A 24,955-nucleotide genomic window follows, 5' to 3' on the forward strand; every position below is an offset into this window, starting at 1 on the left:
TTGGTTTTGAAACAGGCTCTTGATATGTAGACACAAACTGGTCTCTAAGATATGGTGAAAACCAACACCTTTTAAGTCTCTTAAGTAGACCACAACAATAAAATACTGTAATCTATATAGAGTAAATAAGATGAAAAAAAATGAGATGTTTAAATATTATTAAAAATCTCAGCGTGATATAATCCTTATTTTCCTTGGATTATATATTTTTTCATTATACACGTCTTTTGATTCTGTTCACAGTTCTTGTATATTTTCCCTTTTAACATTCTGTATGCAATTTTAATCACATGTATGTAAATAAACAATAAATTGGGTAACAAATCAAAGTTAATTAAGAAATAATATACTTATGCTATACAGAAAACCCTCATTAAATAGTTTTTTTTTGAATGGAAACGCGTTTTTATCATTTAAAACATAACTTATTCTTATAATTACTCTGTAAAAGATGGCAATTCCTTTTCTGACAATACGGGTATAAAAGTTAAGAGAAATTGGGACGGAACGGAACAGAAACCGAACATTTATCCCATGTTTATTATTTTGCTATATTAAATGTTAAGTTACAAAATGCACCAAAATAAATGTTGATCCACGAGAAAAATGCTTTTTTCTGTGAAGCTTGAATCATAATTCACACTTTATATCAACATTTTCATTACCTTGAAGATGCCTTCCTGAACAGAGTATCAAGTCTTCTTTAAAATATCTATTGTTCTGCTAAAATTCACTATTTTATAGGCAACATTATAACATTTCTTTTTTTATATTTTCTAGGGCGAATAGTAACTAAACTTTGTTTTGTTTTAAAGCTACACAATGGGGAAAAAAATCCCCCTTTTGCTTATAACTCACAGTAAGAAATACAGTTTAAAAAATAACCCAGTAAAGCACACACATATAAACAAGATACATATTTATTTTAACATGTGAGCTGTGTGGTGGTAGTGCAAGTCTTTAATCCCAGTACTTGGGAGGCAGAGGCAGGTGGATCTATCTCAGATTTCAAGGCCAGCCTGGTCTACAAGTTCCACGACAGCCAGTTTAAGAGAAATGCTGTCTTGAAAAACCAAAACTAAACAACAACAACAACAACAACAACAAAATACGCCTTTACCATGTCCAATGCACTTAGATTCCTATTTTCAATAAATATGCTGTCATATTTTTGTCATAATAATTTTATGACTTTATGATAATGCATTTAAATTTAAGATAATCCTGTAAGCGCTCTGATAACAAGCTAACCTAGCCCAAAGAACATTGAAAACAACTCTTAGAAGCCTCTCTCTTATCTACTGTAGATGGGACAGATTTTAAACACATCTTGCACTCTTCCTTCAAAGATAAAAATCCCCTCTAAACCAGAGGTAGTTTAGATTAGATCAGTACTAAGAAGGACAACTATAGTTCAACTCTCTGGTTCAAATCCAGCATGTAGATTGAACTTTCATAAAGATTTATGACCTTTAACTTTATATTGAAATATTTCAGAACACTTATGAAACTTAGTATAGGATATAACTGTCTACCTAGTTTAGAAAAAAAGGGTAGCTATACATATAAAGAAAAGTAATCTGATTAGGACACATGATTATAAATGGATGATACAGTTAAGATCTAGAGTTAGTGAAAAGTCTTAATATAGTGAGTAGGATTAATGAGAGGCCAAAGTTTATCCTTATACTATGATAAGTAAAAACAAATAAAGACAGTCACAGGAGAAAGTTTCACTTCTATAATTTTAGCAAAAAAAAAAAAAAAAAAAAAAAGGATAAAGCACATCAAACTTGTCCCATAAATACTACCATAAATTTAATTAAGACAGTTACTGCAAAACCCTGAAATGAGGTGAGGCGAGGTGAGGTGTAAGCCTTTTTTTAATCCCAGCACTCCAGAGGCAGAGGCAGGTAGATCTCTGGGTGTTTAAGGCTACACTAGTCTACTTAGTGAGTTTCTAGCCAGATCTACACAGTGAGACCCTGCCTCAAAAAGACAACAACAAAAAGACAGGCATACAAAACCACCCTGAGATGAGGCTAGAGAGAAGGGTTGGCAGTTAAGGGTGCTTCCTGCTCTTCCAGAGGTTTGGTCCCCAGCACCCAGGGCACACAACCACCTGTGCTCCAACTTGAGGGTCACAAGTCTCATCTGGCTTCAGAGGGCACCTGCCCCCTCTCCCCAAATGCACAAAAGCTAAAACAGTAGCACATTTTAGTAATAGTAACATTTAGTAAACGAAGTCTTCTGACAATTTTAAGTTCTACCCTCAAAATCCCCATCCTTAACTCATCACCAAAGTTTGTCATCCGAAAGCTAAATTAGTTGTCCTAAATACAAGATAATTTTGAATCTATTATAAAATAATCTACCAGACACACATACACTATTTGCTTTTTATTTGCTGTTTTCTCCCTTTTAACAATGTGTTCTTTGCTGGGCAGTGGTGGCGCACGCCTTTAATCCCAGCACTTGGGGAGCAGAGGCAGGTGGATTTCTGAGTTCAAGGCCAGTCTGGTCTAAAAGAGTGAATTCCAGGACAGCCAGGGCTGCAGAGAAACCCTGTCTCGAAAAAAAAAAAAAAAAAAAAAAAAAAAACACGAAAGAAAAAGGAAAAAAGAAAAGTAGAAGTGTTCCTATTAAAGATAAATAAATAAATAAGACTTACTGCCAGGTATAGTGAAAAGATAATTTAAAAAACCCTTTATTTTTATCACTTTAAGATAAATTGCAACTATATTCATTAAAATAATATATTTATAAAATTCATCAAAAATGTTGTATTCCTTCTGTAATTCATTGATTAAAAACACAAATGGGAATATACATGAACATTTTCAGCAAATAACCGAATCAAGAAACTCATTCCCTTAATGCAAGGTGTAAAAGCAAACCGACTTTAGAGTAAAAATGTGGAAGCAAAACAAAGCAGTAGTGTTGAGGAAGACAGGCGTTAGGCAAACAGACAACAAAATCAAGAGAACATCACTCTCAGATCAGCTGAGTCTATGGAAGGTCTCAGTTTGGATCCACTGAGTGGTGGTCCATACCAGAAACTTCAGCAGTAGACAGGCTGAGACGGAAGGATGGGACTAGTCAGACCGGCCTGCACGTATAGTGAGGGGCTGTCTCAAAACAACAGGGATCTGAAATTTAGGCGAGCAAACTACAAATTGATTCGTGAAGGAAATACTCATAAACACTGAAATTAGTTAATTCTGTTATCGGAAGACCCTTCAAAGAAAGTGAGCCCTTGTCTTCTTTCATTCCTTATTTTATATGAGGTGGCTAGAAAAGAGCTAATTAGCACCTAATAAATCTTCAGTAGGTTTTGAGGGAATATTAATTTTAGGTGTTGGGGAGATGGCTCAGTTGGTAAAATACAAACATAAGGACCCGATTTGAGTCCCCAGCAAGCTGGATATGGTAGTGGGCATGGTAGTGCCCATGGGTAATTGCAGCACTGGGGAAGCCAAAAGAAGTAGCTCCCTGAGAATTTTAAACTAGCTAGTTCACTTTAAGCACAGGTCCCCAAATCCCTGGAAGAAACCTCTTAAAAAGTAAGGTGGACAGCTCCTGTCACACACGTATACACTCTCACACATAAGCATGCACACACAAAATTGTATTAGTTTAGATGAAATGCCGAAACCATGCCAAGATTTTGTACCCAACAGCATATCAACTGTCTTTACTGAAGCATACACAATCACTAGCTCACCAGTAACGTTCAAGGAAGTATGCAGGAGGGTAAATAAGTCCGCTTCGGTGGGAAAACGGAACGCATGAGGAAGATTCTAAGCCACTTGTAAGTTACTTAAATCTGTTCTCAAAATTAATTAATACGGTGCAGATTGACTCTACCAGATAATATTTAATTATTTGGGTATAAAATAGCTACTAAAACAGTATCCTTGTCTAAAAATTCTGTAAATGTAAAGAAAAGAAACAGAACTAAATAAAGCCTTTACTGTACAGCTTCCAGCCCACTGCTATATTAAATTTCTAAGACCTACTCTCCAGCTACTAGGAAATAAAATTTCTTACATTTGTACTTTTCCAAAATGCCTTTCAGTAAGGTAAGTAAATCTAAAGAGACATCAACCCCAACGGTGAACAAAATACCAACACTAGGCTTCCCCTCATGTTTCACAGAACCTGTATTTCAGAAAACTTAAAAATCCCTGTAGCTTTTGCTTTGACAGCATAATTAAGTAGTAACCGAAGTCCTTTCTATAAGACTCACTAACCTCTGAAACACCCCCTCTCTGAATCCCAGTGCCCGGCATGCATTAGGTCACCAATAAATACTTGCTGAATGAACTTTTCCAGTAATGCTGCTGTATTTGAGCCGAGCCAATCAAATTCTTAGACTTTGGTTCAGTCAAAATAGCAAGTATTTGCAAGAAGGGGGGCAGACAGGATTAAGAATGCATTTTTGTTAGTCACTAGAGTAATATGAATTAGCCCACTAGGGACAAAGCCACGTGATGAACAAATGTCCAAGCCTCTGCCATGCCATCTAGAGAAACCTGAAAGCAATCATCTTTATGAGCTTTCGAATGTCTAGAAGAGAGCTTTCTCCTGACCTCTAATAAACTTATCTCGGTTCCATCTAAACATTTTTCCAGTTTCACCGTCTTTCATAAAAGTTCTGTTAGGTATTGATAAACTCATATTAAAGGGTAGAGTTCAGAAATGAGGGAGGGGAGTGACTGAGGCATCCACAGCGCGCGATGCAGAACACCTGCGAAGGAAAGCTAAACTTCATTTCCTGAAGCCCTGAAGGCTACTGGGGAAAGAGCCAGACGAGATAGAAAGCCCGGAGGAAAAAATGAGAACGACGCCGCCAACCTGGAAGGTAAACAGAAGTGCTGGAGGCACCAAGGTGACATGGGGCAAAACCCTGAGGAAAAGGGCGCCGCCAAGTCCCAGGGGCACTCTGGGGAAGGGGACGGCAGAAGCATGGCGAGGCTTAGTTCTATTTGCACGGATATCAAGCCCGGACCTTTTCCCCCACTTGCAGGACCCCTTGGGCCGAAGTCACCGCCCTGACTTACTCCCTCTGGTCGCGATAGTCATCTAGTGTCAGGAGTGCAGGAATGACAAAATCTTTAACACCTCACCCCCAGTGACTTCTAAAGCAAAAGAATAACCTGTAGGCGAGCTGTCCTATACATCCGTGCATATACAAGCAAACGATTAACGCTGACAACTTACTTTATTAAAAAATATAATATGGTTCCTCCTAAGTAAAATGTGCTTACCTACTGGCACTTTTTACCTGAAGAATTAGCCCCCTTACAATTTATACAAAAACAAAAAACAAACAACCAAACAAAAAAAACAGAAAACTGTGTGGCGATGAAATGCCCTCCGGCTTTACAGTAAGACACTACCATCGGGCACGGTACTGTACTCGTATTCACATTTTGTACTCCAGCCTTGTCCAGATCCTCTGAGTTTTCAACATAAAGAGGAAAACGATGTTTTGAAGTGCGCCGGTGCCCGGTGCCCGGCGTCCGGATGGCCTGGGCTCCACCCACACCTAGATCGCAGCGCCAGAGCGACCCGCTCCTTGCTCGCACAGCGTCGCCTACAGGCCTTATCCCGACTACCAGGGAGGCAATCAAAACCACCGCCAAAAAGAAAAAAAAAAAAAAAAAGAGGCAAGTCCAGCAGCCCTCTCGTATTTCCAGAAATTAATGCACCACCACCACGATCACGATTCCAACTCAGCCAGGCTGGGAGCCTTCACCTCCGAGGACTGTGTTCTTCGCAGAAAATAACCCAGACAGACATAGGGTCGGGCCGCTCCCGGGACGATCCATCCATCACGGCTGCGGGAACAGCGTTTGAAAGGTCGGCATCCAACCGGCCGGCCGCGGGAGCTCGGCTTCCCCCCCGGGGCCCGCGAGTCAGGGAGAGCAGCGCGGCCTCGGCTGGCCGCCTTCTGGGGGAGGGGGGCTATGAGGCCCGGAGCGCCTGAGAAGAGGGAGATCCCGGCCTCACGCCACCACACCGGACCAGCGCCCCGCTGCTGTCGCCTCGAGGGGGACCAAAAGGGAAAAAAATCAAGCCGGCCACCCGAGCAACGGCGTAGACGCCGTCTTGCAGAAGCGACCCCACGGGCAGCATCCACGGCCGTCCGCTTCACAGGACAAGGGCACGGAGCAGAACCATCGCTGCTGCTGCCGCTGCCTCCGCCGCTGTCGCTGTCTCCGCCGCTGCCGCCGCCGCGCCTCCGGAGCCCGCGGGAGCCGGCGCGCTGAGGCAGAGCTGCGAGCCCGAGTGGCGGCGGCAGTGGCGGCGGCGGTGGCGGCGGCGGCGGCGGCGGCGGAAGTGGAGTAGGGAAGAGGGGGTGGTTGTTAGTGTTTGGCGCCGGCGGAGGGAGTCATTCCTGCAGCTGCACTTCCGGTCGGCATTTTGTTCTGAGAGGGAGAGACGGAACGAGAGAGAGAGAGACACACACACATACACACACACACATACACACACACATACACACACACATACACACACACACTGGGCTCCTTCCCCCCCGCCCGCCCTCCCGTCCCTCCCTCCCTCCGTCGGTACCGACTCACCCGACACCAGCAAAGCCGCCAGGGAGGGACGCCCCCGCCGCCAGGAGGATTGGTTCCCGGGCCCGCGGCGATGCCCCCCCGGTAGCTCGGGGCCCCCGGCCGGGTGTTTGTGTGAGTGTTTCTATGTGGGAGAAGGAGGAGGAGGACGAAGAAGAAGCCGCGATTTGTCTTCTCGGCTGCTCTCCCCCCGGCTCTACATGTTCCCCGCACTGAGGAGACGGAAGAGGAGCCGTAGCCACCCCCCCTCCCGGCCCGGATTATAGTCTCGCTCTCTCGCTCTCTCTCTCTCTCGCCACCGCGGCCTCGGCCTCCGCTTCGGATTCAGACGCCGATTCGCCCAGGTAAATTCCTGCTCTTTTATTTCGGCGGCGGCGGTGGCGGCGGCGGCGGCGGCGCCGGCGCCAGGTCCCTCAGCGTTTCTCCTCCTCGCTCCCCTCCCCGCCGTTTCCTCAGCGGCCCCGGGTCTCTTCCACGGGGCGAGTCGAGAGAGTGAGTTCGCTCGCTCGCTCGCTCTCTCTCTCGGTCGCTCCTCTCCGGCGGCAGCCACCCTGGGTGGCGGCGGCGGCGGTGGCGGCGGGGTTCGTAGCCTCTCCCGGCCGGCTTCGGTGACGGGGAACCGGGCTCCCTGCCGGGCGGCCGGGGAGGCGTAGGCCCGGCGGAGAGTGCAGGCCGCGGGCCAGCGGAATCTACTTGAGCTCGGGGATTAGGAGAGCTCCGGGCTGAGCGGAGCGACTGCTGGTCGGTGACAGGCCTCGCCCGGGAGAGGAGCCGTAGCTAGTGAGGAGGCGGAAACAATACAACTATCAGCAAATGTGCCCCGATCGTCCCCCATATTTACAACTTTCCCGGTCCGGGAGTGGGGAACGTCCCAGTGAAACAAACAACCCCCCTTCTTCCCCCTGTGACCCCATGAAGGGAGGAAGTAGTTTCAGTTAGTGAAACAAATGTAAATACTCAGACTCGGCTACAGTGCTAATTCTCTGCCAAACTTGTTTGGACGTTTTGGAAAGTTAATAAAGACTGGTTTCCTTTGTAAAAGGATCAAACCGTCCACATGTATATTTAATCTAGAAAACCCTAGCGTTGTGCACACTGCACATCCCCGCCCAGGAGCTTTTATGTTGTTTGACAGTGTGTGTTGCACATGGACTTTTTATTCAAAGACCAAGTAGAAAGAACTTGACAGGTTTACTCCGACACTTTGTATCTGTTATGTAAGGATAATTTTAAATGACTACATAAAACTCTCTGGATACTTTTTAGTCTAAACGGGTGCAAGAATACAAAGAATTCTAAGTGGTTTTGAGCGTATGTGGAGATAAAGATGAAACCTATTTTCTTTCAAAGGATAGAAGTTAAGTTACACTTAGAATCTTTGGGAGGTTTAAAACACACATACATACACACACATAGAAGGTGCCATCCTTTCTTGTCAGGGCAGATCTTAGTGAGTCCCAGGATTGTCATTGGCTGTTTGTACCATGATGTTTGACTGTGTAATGAGCGAGGTGTCATTTTAATAGGTCAAATGTATCTAGATGCTGGAGAAAAATTTCAGTTCTGTATCTTAACAAGTTCTAGTTCAGGAGTAAGTTAGATGTTGGGAGCTTGTTTCTGGCGGCTTTGGCAATGGAAGTTGGTGTAAGACGGAAATACCTTTTTTAAAGTCCTCAGACTTTAAAAATTGCATAGAAAAAGAAATGTCCCGTTTGATACTTTGTTTCATATTCGCTGAGGGAGAACTCATTTGTTAAAAGGAAGCAACACTGCTCAAGACAGCCCCTTTTAATGGTAGTGGTTAAAATAGCCCTTTAAATATTCTGGGTCTTAAGTTTTTGTCACTGTAGAATAAGTAACTTTTTGCGGGTTATTTTTGAGTTTAACATGCTGCTTACAAAAAATTGCTCCACCTTTCCTGAAAACGTATGGATAAATGTTAAAAAGAGTGAAGTTAATATAGCTGTCACGTACTAGGCATGTTTTTAATGCTATAAATCCGTGTAGTAGTCAGTAGCGTGTCCGTGATTTGTATTGGTCGGGGAGCAGTTTGAATTTTAAAAAGCCTGAAGGTCCTGCTGAGCCCCAATCCCGGCCTCCCTCCCTCCCACTAATCTCCCATTCCTGTCTTTGTGCTGCCTGCTCCTGTTAGACTCTGTTTGCTACGGGGCCTCAGGCCTACGGGGGTGAAGGCGGGTGTGTGTGAGTGGGGGGGGGGGGAGTATGCCAGGAGGGAATGCTGAAGTGAGGAAGACTTCCCATCTTGAGAAAGCAGTTTGGGGGGGGGGGGCGTGTAAAAGGTTGGGTAAAGGTGTCATTAAAAAAAAATGTTTTAAAGGCTCTGTGATTATCGTTTCAACTTTTATCTGAACTGTATGTCAAGAGATGAACTTATTTCCATGAAAGATAATGGGAAAAGAGTTCTTGCTTAGTTTTCATAAACAGAAGCAACTTTTATAAGTTACAAGGAGTCTTATGCAAACGTGTGAATCGGCCTAGTAGATATTAGTATATGTGATCAACGTAGTTTTTAAGTCTTTGGAATTAGGTTACAGTTCGTCCTTTCCTCTCTTTATTATCTGAGTTCTACATACTTTGTAATTTGTAAGTAATGTTCAGTTAGTGATGCTTTTCATAAGATAGTGTAAACAGTTCTTTAAAGTAATTTGAAAATGTTTCTGTTTGGCTCAGTTTAATTTAAATAGCTTGTTTTTAAAAGAGAAAACTCAGTCCTTGAACTTTTTGGACAATTTAGTTGAGAGAACAATTTATGTTTCATGAAGGATTATGGGTAGTCTATTGCATGTCACCTCTATTGGTTGAGATACTCACCAGTGAAAATCTTGTGCTGCCCTACTTCACTTTAATCCAGGAGAAGATACAACCACTAAACATTCCAGTAATTTTGTAATTCTAGTTAGTATTGGAGTATTTGGAGAAATATTCTTAATATGCCTAATGTGCCCTAGTGTGTCCAACTTCAACTCTATGGCTTAATGTTTTTCTTGAGTGTGGAGTTACCAATAACTTGTATAACTTGGAAAGGAAAATAATCTTAATGTAAATAATGAGACTCTAGTAAATCAAAGTTAAAATACATAATAACTTCAGCATTTTTAAGAAGTGTAGTGGGATGCATTCTAAAGCCATTCACCCATCTGTTTACTAAAGATATTTGAATGTATTTTGAACCTGTGCTAGAAATTATTTTACTGCTGCCTACATTTAGGAAGAAAAGGAGTGGTGTATTTGAAAAAAAAAAACAAGATTCAGGTTTTTCATTAGAGATGAAAAGTGAAGATTTTTACTATGGTAGTAAATAACTTGGGTTTTGCGTAGTGATTGTTATTAAAAATTTAAAATATGAGCAGAACTATACCAATTGATGAGTGAAAGTTTCCTTATTTCAACCAGACTACTGAACTGAAAAATGCACTTTAAAGCCTTCCTTTTAATTTCTTAATTAATTATCTATACTAATCTATCATCAGACTATCATAAAAACATCTGCATGTCTGTATTAGATTTTGACATGGCCTATTCTATCTTTACTTTCTCAGGATAAGACATAACAAAATTAGCAACTAACTTTGTGTTTTAGTGTTACTTTAACTCTATTGCTTATTAAGAAAAGCATCATTTGAGAGTGTTAGTAAATTTTTAAATTAATATTTCACTTTTATATTGACTCACTGGGAGGTCTAGGGTAACTTCCTTTGAGAGAAATGTAGTCTAACTTTATCAAGGCACTGACTAGGTGCTTGTATAGAGTCCTATGGTACACTTTTAACCTTGCAGATGCTGATCTTAATGTTCTAATCATACTCTTTGCTTTGATGGTAAATTTACACGCTTTAAAACTTTAGAGGTCATTTTAAAATTTATTATTTTTAATAATTGTCTTTTATAATAATATTTTATGGTTTTAGAATTTTCAATCTGCCTGAATCCATTTATAAATAGTATTATGTTTATATGAGAGAAATAACTGGGATGATTTTTTTTAAATAGAAAATTTCACACTCAGAGATCAAGTGATATATGTGTGTGTGTGTATATATATGTATATATATATATATATATATATATATATATATATATATACATATATATGTATATATATAGTGAGTGAGTTAAAGGGGTTTCCTGATAGTACTTTTCTTTGTATCAGATTATGTTTCTCTAAGAAATGTCTGCCCTTTGCTCTTCAAACCATGTATTTCTTAGTGGTAATACTATACCTTACTTTTTTTTTTAAACTCTTAAAAGAGATGGTATCTGCCCCCCCCCCCATGTTATATTTTTCTGGTGAGAGCTTTGTAGTTTGATATGCATTGGTGTGTGTTCAAACTACTGACTTTATTTTCCTGTGTACCTATTAAGAATTATAAGTGACTATATTTGTTGTAAATGATATGTAATATTTTCTGAGTTGTTTACTTTTTGTTTTTAAAACTAACTTTAGTGGAGTCTTAGTGTTTCTATTTGATTTTTTTACAGCAACTTCAAAAATCCCATTTCTGTCCAATTAAGGCCATCATTCTAATTTTAAAGGGTATTTTGTATGATTAGAATATTTTTCCCAAGTAAGTTAATAAAAGTGATTTTTAGATATTTGTAGTATATGCAACTTTGTTTTTGTAGAAACCTAGAGTTGATTTTAATGAATTATCATTTTTAGGGCCAAAATGGTATTTAATAATAAAGAAAGGTTATTTAATAATAGAGTATTGCCAACTAAGATTTTCCCCATTTAAGATTTTGATTGCCTATTATTTGCCAGGAGTTGTGTTAAATATGTTCCCCATAATATTATTTAATTCTAGAAAGTACATGAAGTAGAAACAGTTATCCACAATTTACAGATAAAGAAACTGAGGCTAGGAATATGTAGAAAATTCATCATAGTTATATAGTACATGAATAATTAATTAGCCTGGTACACATTTGTTTTTAAAAACTTAAGGTTCTATATCTTTAGTTTTGTCAAACTCATGCAGTCCTTTTATTTCTCAATTGGTGCAACATTCAAAGCTATATTGTCAAAGTAATTATGTATGTCATACTGGGAAGATAGAATTTATGTCTATACATATGCTATTTTTGAAATCAAATTTTAACTAGCTTTTTAATTTTGTTAAGTGGTCTGCATTTTTTTACTTCTCTTAAGTGTGTGTGTGTGTAATTGCCATAGTATCTGTTTTCAGAAAGGAAAAAATAAACAGTTATTTCATTCTAAAAATGAAAATGACCAACTAATTGTATGTAGTATGAAAGATAAATGTATAAATTAGTGACTACATTTTTTTTAATACCAGAATTTATGTAGTTGTCAAATGCTGGTCCTTTCAGAATCATCCACTTGATTGAGAACTTGTTCAAGAGCTGTTGCCATTACATAACTTTGTGGGAATTTTGTCATGTTTTGTTTTGTTTTAGGCAGGGTCTCATTATTTAGCTGGGTACTCACAGTGACCTCTGTCTCTAAATGCTGGGACTGCATCACCATGGCCTGCAGGATGCAGCAAAGCATTTGAAATAGCAACCTTTCTCCTCCCCCGGCCCCCCCTTTTTTTCTTTACCCTGTTTTCTTTTTCCATTTCCTTTTCAAGAATGTTTCACTGTGTTGGTCTGCCTGAAACTCCCTGTTTTGACCAAGCTGATCCTCCTGCCTCTGCCTCCCCAGGGCTGGAATAAAGGCATGCACCACCACACCCAGCCTTGAAATAGTCCATTTAAAATAAAGCCTATTATGGTGAATTTTTATTTTCAAAAGGTGGATTTGAATTAAATATAGGAATAACACTAAAATTTAGTCTTTTTCAATGAGGTGTTACAGCTTTTGATTTGTAATACTTGGTTTTTGTTGTTGAGTGGGTGTGTATGTTGACAGGAGGCAAGGTACTGTGTACTCTTGGCAGGCCCAGATTGTACTATGTAGACCAGGCTGGCCTGTACCCTCTTGTCTTTCCCCTGAGTGCTGGATTCATAGGTTTGCTCCACCACACCTGGTAGTATGTAGTAGTATTGAATGGATTTCTTACATCAGAAACACTTCTGGAGTCTTTACAATTAATTTTCTCAATTCCTTGAGGTTGACATATTGTAAAACAAACTTATAGGAGATTAAGTAACTAGCTCAAGGTCACACAGCAAAGTATGAAAAGTAGAAAAAGTGCCACAGTGTTGGTCCTTTGTCCTCAGTGCTCCATCACCTATACTGTGGGCTGTGATTTCCGGGATTTTACACCTGTCCAGTTACTCAGTGAAGCCACAGTATTCTTGTTTTACAGACATGCAAATAGAAGCTTATGTTTAAAAACTTGTTCTGGGTAGTAAATCTAGTGAGTGTTAAGAGAATTCCAACTCAATAGGTCTAATCCTAAAATACCTCAACTCTTTGCATTCTTCCATCTTGCCTCTTCAGAGTTTATAATTTTGTTCATGTGTATGGGTGTTTTGCCTGCATGTGTATATGTGCATCATGAGCATTCCTGATTCCCACAGAAGAAGGTTTTGGATTCCCTGGAACTGAAAACAGCCTTTTGTGGGCTACTATGTGGGTGCTATGTGGGTGCTGGGAATCAAACATAGGTTCTGTAGAAGAGCAGAGGGTGCTCTTAATCATTGAGCTATCTCTCCAGCCTGAAATTTTATACTGGAATTTTTCATGGAAAGTGTAGGCTTGGTTATAAAGTAGAGTGTATTTTTCTTGTAAAGTTTGTCAAGAGAGCCTTAAAATGATTTGTGTGTATAGTGTTTGGGATCTGATCCAGGGCCCCATCAGAATCACTGAGCTATCTCCCCAGCCTCCTCAAAAGAGAAGAGCTATGTTTGGTATAGCTTACTTATTACTAGATTGTAGTCTTAGGTAATGCTTTGTTACTATAGATCATGCATACTTGTATATATACATAATGTATTTAAATAGGATAACGATTTTAAATATATAAGCCATATATTTAAAATATATGTATAAAATAGCTCTTAAAATGTCAGAGTTATTTTATTTTCATGACTTTATTGCAGTGTTTAATTACTGTATGAAAATACTAAGCATCAGGATTTTACCCTGGCTGCACTACATTTTTAAAAATAGTTATGTAGATAAATTGACTTGGCCATCTAACTTGTGTCAAACATACCACTTAACATCAATACATTAAACTATATAAAGTTATCTTATTTATATCAGAAAGGAAACACCTGGGACATGCAGAAATTACTTAACTGAGATAATCCAAAGCCATGACAAAATTCGAAATAGTAGATTCATTTTTGATATTTAGCTTATTTATCTTCTCTAGTCCAGAGAATCATGCTGTCTTAAATAGCTGAAATGCATACTTGTGATGATTGTTTTGTTTTGTTTTGTTTTGTTTTTCGAGACAGGGTTTCTCTGTGTAGCCCTGGCTGTCCTGGAACTCACTCTACAGACCAGGCTGGCCTTGAACTCAGAAATCCGCCTGCCTCTGCCTCCCAAACTCTGGGATTAAAGGCGTGCGCCACCACCGCCCAGTGATGATTTTTAAGAATGCATGTTGTTCTAGATACTTTAGCAATTTCTAAATTAGTATGAAAAGTAAGAACATGGTTTACATTAAAACTTAAGCTTTATGGTTGGTATTTATGGTATTTGTTATTTTCATAACAAAGAATGCCCTTGAAATTAATCCTAACAAAGAAATATATCACTGTGTTAGCCAACACTGCTCCTTGAAACCCTTTAAGAATTATAAAGCAAGGTTCCTTAAACTTTTTCTACTCATGATCCTTTTTTTTTTTTTTTTTGCCCAAGGAATTATTATGTGGCCCTGGGGTATGTAGGTGTATAAATCAGGTATTTATTGGTAATAAATTATAAACATTGGGGCTGGAGAGATGTCTCAGAGGTTAAGAGCTTTGGCTGCTCCTCCAGAGACCCTGAATTGGATTCCCAGCACCCACATGGCAGCCAACAGTCATCTATAACTCTAGTCCCAGGATATCCAGTATCCTTTGTTAACCTATGTAGGCATAGCAAGCATGTTGTACACAGACATAAATGCAACAAATACCTTCATATGTAAAATAAAAATAAATAATTAAGAATAAATTACAAACAAGATTTATTTTAAAACAATTCTTTGGCATACATACTATTTTTCCACTCATTAAAGACTAAAGCAAATTTGTATGCTAATGTGATAACTATGCTTGATGTTTGTTTGTTTGTTACAGAAAAGATTAAATCTTGGCTGCATATTTGATACTACAAGATGTAATATCTTCAGGCTTGTATTTTTTGTTTTGTTTTTGTTTTAAAGACAAGGTCTCACTATGTAACCCTGGTTGACCCAGAATTCTCTATGTTAACCATACTGGCCTCAAACTCAAAAAGATCTCCTTGCCTCTGCCTCCTTAGTGGTGGTATATCACCACTTTTTTAGAGTGGATCACTATAATCGTGCATGGCAAGAGCACCACTTCACATAAATATGTGGTACAGAATGGCAGAGATATGTTAGGGTCAGTCGTTGGAAACTTGTTCCCAGTCCCAAGCCAAAATGCATACAGTGACTTGTTAACAGAACAGGTGACAATTTAAATAGTAATTTTAAAAATCTAACATTCTAATTATGTTAGACTGAAATCAAAGATAAACTAATTTAATACTTACAAACTGAGGAGTGTGTCATAAAAATATTAGAAGTTTTTGTTTTCCATGAATATGTTTCTATACCACAGAAAACTTTAATGTGTGTATAGAGTATGTTACTCTGGAACTATGGGAGAGGCGTGTTGAGTTGAGAATCAAGGTGCAATGAAGTGGAGTGCAGCAGCACGGGTGAGACCTGGAGGAAGTACCTCTGATGCCATCTACGTGTGGCCTCAAATTCATGCTTGGTTATTATATGTACAGAAATCTTTTACTATTGCTACATTTTCACAGCACCCACATAACTCCTAGAATCCCAAAAGAGCCACAGTTAAAGGAGCTACTTAAAACATTCTTTTAAGCTGGGCAATGGTGGTGCACACCTTTAATCCCAGCACTCGGGAGGCAGAGGCAGGCCGATTTCTGAGTTCAAGGCCAGCGTGGTCTACAAAGTAAGTTCCAGGACAGCCAGGGCTACACAGAGAAACCCTGTCTCGAAAAAAACAAACAAAGTTTTCTTTGCTAACCTCAACTATTATATATACGGGAGATTAGGTTTTAATGAGAAATGTATCACTACATATTGAGATATATATATATGTATATATGTATGTATATATATATATATATATATATATATATATATATATATAGTGTGTGTGTGTGTGAATGGTGTTCAACTGAAGTTGTGACTTGATGGATTAAAAAATTAAATTAGACTTACGGAGATCATTTTTGTCATAAAAGTCACTCTTGGAATCAGTTCTGTTTTGACAACATTAAATCTTGTTACCTACCACTACTGTAGACAGAGTAGTACCATTTTTCTGAAAAGTATTCTTATGTCCCTTTGTAAACAGTTTCCTAACTCTATCCCAGCCCTTAGCAATAGAGCCTGATTTTGTTTTTATAGTGTTGACCTTTTCTAGAATATAATATAAATGAATCATATGGTGTATAAGACATTTGCATGTCTTTTTTTGGTTTTTCAAGACAGGGTTTCTCTGTATAGTCCTGGCTATCCTGGAACTCACTTTGTAGACCAGGTTGGCCTCAGAAATCCACCTGCCTCTGCCTCCCAAGTGCTGGGATTAAAGGTGTGCACCACCACAACCTAGCTTATTTGCATGTCTTATTTCTTTCACTTAGAAAGCTTTTGAGATACATTCATGTCATTTATGTGTATCAATAGTTTGTTGGTGACTAAATGTTGAAGTTACATTGAATGTACTCTTTGATGGTTTACTTATGAAAATGTATTATCAAAGTAATAACTTTAAACTGTGGATATTGTTCTCAGAGCTTAGCAGTAGCTTTATTATTGAATATTGTACTTGTCCATTACCTCTTCAAATCCAGTATAATTGGTATTATTAAATGCCTTTTATTTATATTAGTGCATGCTGTTAGATTAAATGCCTTACCAAGTACATGAAGTAGACATTACTCTTTCTCATGTAGGGAAAATAATTATCATCATGTATTTTAAACCTTTAGCATGTAGACTCTAAGGGATGGCCTAGTAATTAAGTAAAATTCAATTTACTTTTTTGTTTGTTTTTATTGAGTTTTTTGTTTGATTTTTATTTTATGTATTTATTTTGTGTTGGCTTGCATGCATCTGCACCAAGTGGAATCCAGAAGAGGGATTCCTTGGAACTGAAGTTACAGAAAGTTGTGACCTACCATCTAGGTGCTGGAAATTGAAACCAGGTCCTTTATAAGAGCAGCACTGGCTCTTAACCCCCGAGCCATCTTTCCAGCTATTTGGTTGGTTTTGAGACAGGGTTGTTTCTGGCTGACACAGTATCTGACCTATGCCAACCTCAAACTTGAAACAATCCTCCTTCCTCGTCTCCTTGTCTAGGATTGCAGGCATCACACCCTACACCTGATCGTTTAGATTTTAAGTTGAACATTTATAAATGTATACTAAAAATAAAGTATATGTTACAGTGAGAACATTTATAGTCTCCTGTAAAGATTAAAGTTGGAGAAAAAGTGCTGTTAACTTTAAAAAGATGGAGGCAGATAATGATACAAGCTGTTCTCTACTTATTTCATTTGACCTCCCCACCCCAACTTGGTTTTGAAATAGCTTCCTCTTTGGGGTTTGGGAATCATCTTGTTACTTCTCTGTGTCTTTCCCCTCTCATTACAAAAAGAAAGAAAGAGAAGAGAAGAGAAGAGAAAAGATTTATTTTTACATATGTGTGGATCTGTACATGTGCATGCAGTTTTCACAGAGTCCAGACGAGGAGCTGGAGGCACAGGCAGTTGTGAGTCATCAGGCCTGGATGCTGGGAACCAAACTCAGGTTCTCTACAGAAAGAGCAGTTGCTCTTAACTGCATGTAGTTTCTAACACTCTACCCCACCCCTACCCTCACCAGTTTCTCTCTCTCACCGTGTGTGTGTGTGGGGGGGGTGCGGGGGGGGGGGGAGGGAGGGAGAAAGAGAGAGAGAAAAAGAAAACAAACATACTGACTTGTAGTTCAGACTTGCTCACAGACCCACCTGTCCACACCCCCCAGTAGATGGACTTGCAGGTTTATGCCTCTGTTCAGAGTGCTTTTGGAATCTGCCTAAAGAGTTCTTAGGACTGAGAAGACGGCTTGGTCACACTATCTACATACTGATTACTCACAAATTTATTTCTTGATTCTGGCCATTCTGACTGGGGTGAGATGTAACCTCAAAGTAAGTTTTAACTTCTATTTCTCTAATGACTAATGATGTAGAATAATTTAAAGTGCTTATTAGCAATTCATATTTCTTTTCTGGAGCCTCTTTTCAGATCTATAGTCCATTTTTTATTATTTTGTTCCAATATGCTTTTTTAAAAGACATATTGGTAGACTCCAGGCTAAAATGATCTACATAATCTGTCTGTGCGTATTAAGAATTAGAAGGTATTGGTGGGGAAAAAGGAAGTGTTTCTTATAGCTTTAAATCTTATCTGACGACTCATCGTTCCTAGTGTATGTCACTGTTCATTGTACTGCCTTCTGTCTTCAGATGTAAGAGTCTCAATACAGGAATTTAAAATGGCTCAATTATAAGCTCATGGCTGTGCTAGGATGAAATTCAGTGCCTGGATTTCTAATATGCTGACTAGAAGTTGAGCTATGTTGTTGCCTGTAGTAATTATATGCTTTAAAATAATCTTTTTTTTTTCTTTTTTCTTTTTTTTTTTTTTTTTTTGGTTTTTCGAGACAGGGTTTCTCTGTATTGTCCTGGCTGTCCTGGAACTCACTTTGTAGACCAGGTTGGCCTCAAACTCAGAAATCTGCCTGCCCCTGCCTCCCAAGTGCTGGGATTAAAGGCGTGCGCCACCACATCCGGCTAATCTAAATATTTTTATTTAAAGATATTTACATATTTTTAGTAGAATAGTAGTTCAGCAACTCTCCATTCCCTTAGTTTTCTTTCTTTTTTTTTTTTTAAGATTTATTTATTATTATCTGCAAGTACACTGTAGCTGTCTTCAGACACACCAGAAGAGGGTCTCAGAGCTCATTTTGGATGGTTGTGAACCACCATGTGGTTGTTGGGATTTGAACTCAGGACCTTCTGGAGAGCAGTCAGTGCTCTTAACCACTGATCTATCTCTCCAGCCCCTTCATTAGTTTTCTTATAAGCCAGAACTGCTTATAGAATTCTGGTATGTTAGATAAGGCTTTAGCCTTAAGTTTGGTGCTTAAACCTTTTTAAGAATATTAAAGTTGAAGATTTAGCAAGGTCCTTGTTTTTCATTTTGGAAGAAACTTGAGAATTCCTTATGATATTTGGAAAATGTGGAATTTTATAGATTAAAATTTTATTTTTCTTAATTATTCAATAACAATAGTTACATAAGTACATATAACTATATGTTCACTATAAATAGAATACATCTTGTTTTAAGAGTATGTTATAAAGACTTTCCTAGTTTTTATGCTGTTAGTATCTCAGATGCTATCTGTTAATCTGTTGGTAGATGAGACGTATGTTTTCATTCCACTATTGAAAATTCTATTTGCCTCTATTTTTTTCTTCATAAATGTTATCAGTACAATTTGGAGTGTGTGTATGTAGGTCCGCCTTTTCAAGGCTTTTTTCATTAGAGTAGAATCCAGAAAACACAAAGCCAAAGATTTTTATGGCTCTTAATATGTAGTTCCAATAATAGTTTGCCCTGCCATAGTTGATTTTCCTTGATGTTGTGATTCATAAAGAAAATTAATTTTGTTTTTCATGTAGAATGCCCTGATTCTATTAAGATTACTTTTAGGTCATTTAAGACCCCCCTGTGCCCTCACTTGTAGCTGTTTTCAGTACTTAAATTTTGATGGTAAAAATCATGGTTTTTTTCAAACTATACATATCATTTGGAGATGTGCAGTGACATTTGTGTAGGATCTAATCTAGTTCCTATCCAAGGAGCATATAGGCCAGTTATTAATCCAAACTCATTTCTTCTATAAGCCATCTTAGGTTTATAGAGTCTATGGACTAGTCAAGACAAAGTGAAAAAAATTAGATTAAAAAATAAAAGTGCTGATTGTTAAAGAATATTTTTGAATTTTTAAAAGGGAAAATCAATCTTTTATCTGCTTAAAATAGTAAAGAAAGCCAGAACTGTAATGTCGTGGACACAAAAGTAGTTTCTGGGTAACACCTATTACTTAGTCTTTTATTTTTAATTTTTAAATTGTATTTTTATTTACTGAATCCATGTGCATGTGTGTCTGGGCACACCTGTGCTAAGGGATGTGTACGTGATCAATTTGGAGACTTCATTCTCTGTTTGAGTGTGTGGGTCCCAGGTTGTCAGGCCTAATGATCTTACCAGCCCATGCTACGTAGTCTTCATTTTTGAAATACAGGGTGTTTAGTGTGGCAAGTACATGGCTTTGATCTAGTTTCCATTTTTCTGATCATCATACATTGTGTTCTGTTTCAACTCAGAAACAACAGGCTATAGTGAGTAGTTTCTACTACCCTGCTTTAAGCTCAGTGCTGCTAGGCACCACCCAGGAACCACCCCATGGATGAAATACACACACACACACACACACACACACACACACACACACGCTAACTTATTTTTAATATGCTTCTTAGCTCAATGGCCAGGCACATGTGGCTAACATGTTCATACCTTCACTCCCAGCTAAACACCTCTAAATCTGCCCTCAATTGCTTCTCCTTGCTCAGCACTCTAAATCTGCCCTCAATTCCTTCTCCTTGCTCAGCACTCTAAATCTGCCCTCAGCTTAGATGCCTTTCTCATCTCCTGCCTGCTACCCCAGGCTCCATTGGAAGGAGCCAGTGGAGATCTCACTCCATCCAAGATCTCACATGGCTGGTGGTTCTCTCTCCCTGTGAAGCATGGCCAAACCTCTTTCCCCTCTTGAATCTACTAGCCTGCCTGTGGGAACCTGGGAGTCCTGCCTCTTCCGCTCAGCCATTGGCCATTAGCTTTTTTATTTGATTGATCAAAAACCAAATTAGGGAAAAGGACCTTCAGTGTTCACATGCAAATTCCCTATCAAGAGCATCAGAACCATTCCCTACAACAGGCATTGGGAATGGCAAAATAAAAGCCTTCAGCCTGCCTACCTACCAAGACATTACAGTCTAATGAAGCTTGTAGATGGCTAAATGATCATTTTGTAGGTGCTGGAGTGTTGTGATCAAGATGATCAGGGAGAGTATGGGTTCAAGGGAGGAGAGTGTTAAAAACCTAATTTACATGAGTGTGGTAGGAAAAAGCCTTTCTAGGAGAGATAGTATATAAACCATAGGCTTTAGTTAGACTTGTGAGCCTGGAGCAATAGTTGGATTTTGGAAACTGGATGGCACTGGCTTAAAAATGTCATGCCAAAAATATTTAACCAGAGAAAGGGCAAGATCATGAAAATGTACATACCTGGGGCCAGAGGGATAACTCATGGAGTAAAGTGCTTGCTGTGCTAGCATGAGGACCTAAGTCCACATTTCCAACATATACTTTAAAGCCAGCAGCAATGGAATGTACTTATTACCTCATCACTGACAGGGCAGAAACAGGTGGATCCTGACCTGGAAGTTCACTGACCGACCAGTTTAGCTGAATCAACAAGCTCCAGGTATTTGAGAAACCCTGCCTTAAAACCTAAGGTGGATGATGATAAAGGAACCTCAGGCCTCTACGTTTGTATGCATGGGTGAAGTGCCCTGCATATACCACATGTACACATATGTTGCTATGAATAGTATATTTTGTTTGCATTAAAGGTAACAGGGTATTGGGAAATTATTTGGTCACCATTTGTAGTTATTACTCTTTAAATCTTGGTTAAGCAGTGAGTAGGATGTCATGGAGGCCTGTAAGTTAATGAGGTGTTTAGTTAAGGTACTGACAATGTGCAAGCATGAAGGTATGCAGTGATTTTATACTTTCAGTGGGTAATGGAGAATAAAGGCAGTTAACGTCTTCTCAGCTTCCACGTTTCATACACATGGACATTGGAGTTTGAGATATAAGTTCAATCAGTTTTGGCTGTTTGAATAAAAACTATAGTTTATCAAAGGGTACATTACTTTACACATTTTGGAGGGAATGGATTTTGAAAAATTTAGTGGCTTGGCCAAATGTGGGTACAAATGATTATTTGAAAATTATTTTGAAGGGTGACCTAGAAGATCTTAACCAGTCTTCATATAATGTTAAAATTGTTATGTTTGGCTGTGTGTGTGTGTGTGTGTGTATTCACAATCTAGTATGGTTTAAATTATAAAAAGATAATGGTACTATATTTTTATAATGCTTAATTTCCCAATATATTAACTATATTGTCATGCACTTAGCATAGAACACACTTTTAGGCATTCTTAGTATATTTATCTACCTAATTTCAAAACTGGCCCTTCCATTTTTACTAAATCATACATTATAATGAGAAGTGTTACTTCATAAGGGGTGTCTTAATCACTGCTCTATTGCTGTGAAGAGACTGTGACCAAGGCAACTCTTATGAAAGAAAGCATTTAATTGGGGGCTTGCTTACAGTTTCCGAGGCTTAGTCCATTATCATCGTGGTGGGGAGCATGGCAGCAGGCAGGCACATTAGCTGAGAGCTACCTCCTGATCCATAGGCAGAGAGGGGGCGAGGGAGAGAGAATGGGTCTGGCATGGCTTTTGAATCCTCAACAAAAATCCCCCCACTCCCACACCCATCTCTCCAAGGACACTTCCTTCAGCAAGGCTACACCTCCTAATCCTTCCTCAAATAGTGCTACTCCTTGAAGACTAAGCATTCAGATACGTGAGCCCATAGAGGCCATTCTTATTCAAACCACCGCACGGGGATTTTCTTTATAATTAAAATGCCAGGAGATTTTCAAAAGTGTGAAATATAGAAATAATTGAACCAATAGAAATAAAGCAACTAAACTGATTTATCAGAAATAATTGACCTGTTGATTTTAATTTTTTAAAAATTCATTTTTTATGCATATGTGTGGGTACCTGCTGGTCTGAATTTGTAACACACACACACACACACACACACACACACACACACATGTACAGAGGCCAGAAGAGAGTCAGATCCCCTGGAATTGTTGTGAGACAGCTGATACAGGTGCTGGAACTGAACACAGGATTCTGCAAGAGTAGCAAATGGTCTTTCTTCACAACTGAACCACCTCTGCAGCCCCACATGACACCTTATTTGATTTTATTTTTAAAACAAACAAACAACAAAAACAACCCACTTGTGAAGTGTAGAAGGGTAAGGAATTATGTGAATGGCTAGTGATAGAAGGGAAAGATGTATTTACTTTTGAAAAGTAAAGAGAATTGTTTGATATTCTTAGGCCATCGAATTGATGGAGGAGTTAAGGTAACAGTTACTTTAAGTGCAACTGGGAAGAAACTTGTAGAAAACATGTAACAAATCATGAAAACAGGTGCTTGCAGAATATATTTTTAAAATGTGGAACTGATGTGTTCCTAAGAGTATTATATATTTTAAAAGAATATTCTAAATACTCAAGTATTTTTCACCTATTAGATATACACTACTTAAAAGTACTCTGGCTGCATAGAAGCATGCTGTATACATGCTCAGACTAATTCCTTAGCAAATATTTGTTTTTTTGATCAGGTGTCAGCAAACTTTCTGAATGATAAAACATTGCATATGTTTTCAAACTAAAATGTGCTAATTTGTGACACTTTAATAGATTATTAGAAAGGAAAGTATTTGATGAGAATTGATTAAATCCCCCAGGCATAGTACCATGTGTCTTTCTTTAATCCTGGTACTCTGGAGGCAGAGGCAGGTGAAGCTGAGAGTCACCTAGTCAGTAAAATGAGGTAAAGGCCAACTGAAGATACACATTGAGGCTCTGTCTTAAAAGAGAATAAAACAAAAGTAATTAAATGAACTTCAATTACTCTAGGATTGGGTAAATACTCCTTTGCCACACAGCTTAGATGCTATGTCTTAGATCGAGTATCCTAAGTAATAACTACTTACTTATGTGAGGTTTGCTTGAACTCATGCCTGCCTCCCTCCCTCCCTCCCTCTCTCTCTCTCTCTCTCTCTCTCTCTCTCTCTCTCTCTCTCTCTCTCTCTGTGTGTGTGTGTGTGTGTGTGTATGCCTTTCAGTAATCTCAAAAATGGATAACTGTGTCTACTACCCTTGATAACTCATTTTGTAAATTTGTGGCTTACAATTTTTAATTAAAACATTACATCCTGGTTTTCCCATCTAGCCAAGTCCTTCCTTTTATTATGACTTTATAGGTTTTTGTTTGTTTGTGTTTATTTGTTTGTTTGTTTTTTGAGACAGTGTTTCTCTGTATAGCTCTGGCTGTCCTGGAACTCACTTTGTAGACCAGGCTGGCCTCGAACTCAGAAATCTGCCTGCCTCTGCCTCCCGAGTGCTGGGATTAAAGGCGTGCGCCACCATGCCCGGCTGTCTGTTTGTTTTTGTTTAACTAGGGAAGGTCGAATATCATGGTCACACATCAAGATTAAAATACTTATTCATTTTCCCTTTTTCCCAACTTGTGTGATTTTGTTTGTTTGTTTGTTTTTGTTTTCTAGTTGTGTAAGTTAACTAGTTACTGAAGTGTTGGCTTCTCGCTTTTGGGTTGTCAGTGGTGTATGAATGTGTATGTATTCATGTTTGTTCACCTGTGTGTGCACAGTGAAGGCAAGAGACCGTTCTTTGGATAGCTTCTATTTTTCTTGTCACTTTAGTTTTTTGAGGCGGGGTGTCAAGTCAGTGCCTCTCCCTAGACCAAGACACACGCACACCCATTTTGGCTGGGTTGGCTGGCAAGCAGAGCCTGAGATCCACCCTTTTCTGCCTCTCAATCTCAGTTTTGGGCTCCAGTGTACCGATTACCACAGCTGAGTTTACTCTAGGAGATGAACTTAGTTCCACAGCACACACCTTATGAACTGAGCCTGTCACAGTTTTTAAAATAAATCATACAAAGTAAGATTAATTAAAATTAGTGTGCAAGGGTTGTTGTGGTTCTTGGTAAAAAGTGTTTTGTCTCAGTCAGGATCCTAGCAAGTGTTTTGTTTGCTTGTTTGTCTGTTTCTAACTAATATAGCTCATCTGGACTATATCTAATATTCTTACAAACAGTAAAATTCATTCTTGTAAAGTATACAAATTCAGTGGTTTTTAGTATACAGTAGCTGTCCCTTACCCATGAAGGATGTGTTTCAAGAATCTCAGTC

The 24,955-nt window shown here is 39.0% G+C and overlaps 1 protein-coding gene across 3 annotated transcripts in view; it reads left to right on the top strand.

The window, feature by feature from the left end:
• Nucleotides 1-24,955, top strand: part of Nipbl (NIPBL cohesin loading factor) — a 170,710-nt gene that overhangs the window by 2,418 nt on the left and 143,337 nt on the right. For 2 of the 3 annotated variants that reach the window (XM_021183779.3, XM_029469689.2), the window contains exon 1: nucleotides 6,366-6,931. The exons of the other annotated variant lie outside the window; for it this stretch is intronic. The gene's annotated coding sequence lies outside the window, so the exon portion shown is untranslated. Of the gene's footprint in view, nucleotides 1-6,365; nucleotides 6,932-24,955 lie in introns of those variants that run through there. 3 annotated transcript variants of the gene reach the window in all.

The sequence above is a fragment of the Mus caroli genome, unplaced genomic scaffold, assembly GCF_978045245.1.
Source record: "Mus caroli unplaced genomic scaffold, Mus_caroli_1 scaffold_16, whole genome shotgun sequence".
Classification (NCBI taxonomy): Eukaryota; Metazoa; Chordata; class Mammalia; order Rodentia; family Muridae; genus Mus; species Mus caroli.